We start from the raw sequence: 1,366 nt of genomic DNA on the forward strand, positions 1-1,366 counted from the left end.
GTCGGGTCCGACCGAGGTCCCAGCCCAACTGAGTCGGGTCCGACCGAGGTCCCAGCCCAACTGAGCCGGGTCTAGCCGAGGTCCCATCCCAAATAAGCTGATCCGCGGCGGCCCTGGCGCAGCTGAGACGATCTCCTGCCGTCCCCGTCGGTGGTGTAGCCCCAGGCGAGGCTCAGTCAGGTCATAGGAAGACCTCCTAGCCAACCGTCCCCCTGTTGCTGCTTACGGACGTTGTTTCTCTCATGGGGGACATATTCAAGCTCGCGACCCTATTATGATGGCTCACGGTCCGTTAACACGCCTTAAAAGCTCTACAGGCATCTTAAACTCTCAAAATATACTTGGTCTTTCCGTCCCACGGAGGCCCCAACATCACCCCAATAGCCCTCTTGGCAACGTCACCGGCTCCAGGCAATTAAACCGGCTCGCCGGAATCCCAGCTCACCTAAGCTAATCCTTCGCGGCGCAAGCCGAGATAAGCTGTCTCATTGCGGTACCAGCCCAGCTGGACATGACCGACTGAGGTCTTAGCGCGAGTGAGCTGTTCCGCCGCGATTCCATCCCAGCCGCTCCGCCCCACAGGGATCTGAGCCGGGCTCATCGATGTTTCACTTGACCTGAGTGTGTCTGCAAGACACAAGGTCCAGACTATCCGCTGAACGGTGCGTCGTTGGTCTAGTAGCGAGCGGTGACTTCAAAACACACCTCACTACGTGTGCTTGGGCGTCCTTTTACCGCACCGACGCGTTTCGTTGCTGCCACGCTGTAATGCATAGCATGTACATCTTTAGCTACTATCTTGCACATCATCTCCGCCGCGGGCTCCGAGTTCCTCCTACTTGTCTCCGCACGTTTTGCTCTGCTCCTCTGTCTCTGTCAACTTTGTTCTGCCGGCTTTACCCCCCCCCCCCCCCCCCCCTCTCTCTCTCTCTCTCTCTCTCGCCTCTCTCTCTTCTCTCTCTCTCTCCTCTCTCTGGTTATACTGAGTTCCGTGTCTGCCCCACTGTATCGCCACATACAACACGCACACACGGACACACAAGCATCCATGCTCATGCAAACCTTTCTCATGGAACGCATTGAGAAGACACGCACACAAGTGATGGAAAACCAAAGCGCAATGCTGTCAAACAGTGTACAAGTTGATCTCTGGCGCGAGATGGCGCTACTGTTCGGATAGACTCTATCCATGGTTGTGTCGCGCTTGCTGGCCGCGCCGGCACGGGGCGGACGCCGCCTCCGTCTGTACATAGCCACGCGGGTTAATGTTCGTGTTTCGCGGTTACGGCTCGCGCCAGCGGCGTGCGCTCGGAGGGCGTTAGTGACAGGCCGAGCGGCACGGACGGGAACGCGGGCTCCGGCCCAC

The sequence above is a fragment of the Pollicipes pollicipes genome, unplaced genomic scaffold, assembly GCF_011947565.3.
Source record: "Pollicipes pollicipes isolate AB1234 unplaced genomic scaffold, Ppol_2.1 Scaffold_6138;HRSCAF=7277_pilon_pilon_pilon, whole genome shotgun sequence".
Taxonomy (NCBI): domain Eukaryota; kingdom Metazoa; phylum Arthropoda; class Thecostraca; order Pollicipedomorpha; family Pollicipedidae; genus Pollicipes; species Pollicipes pollicipes.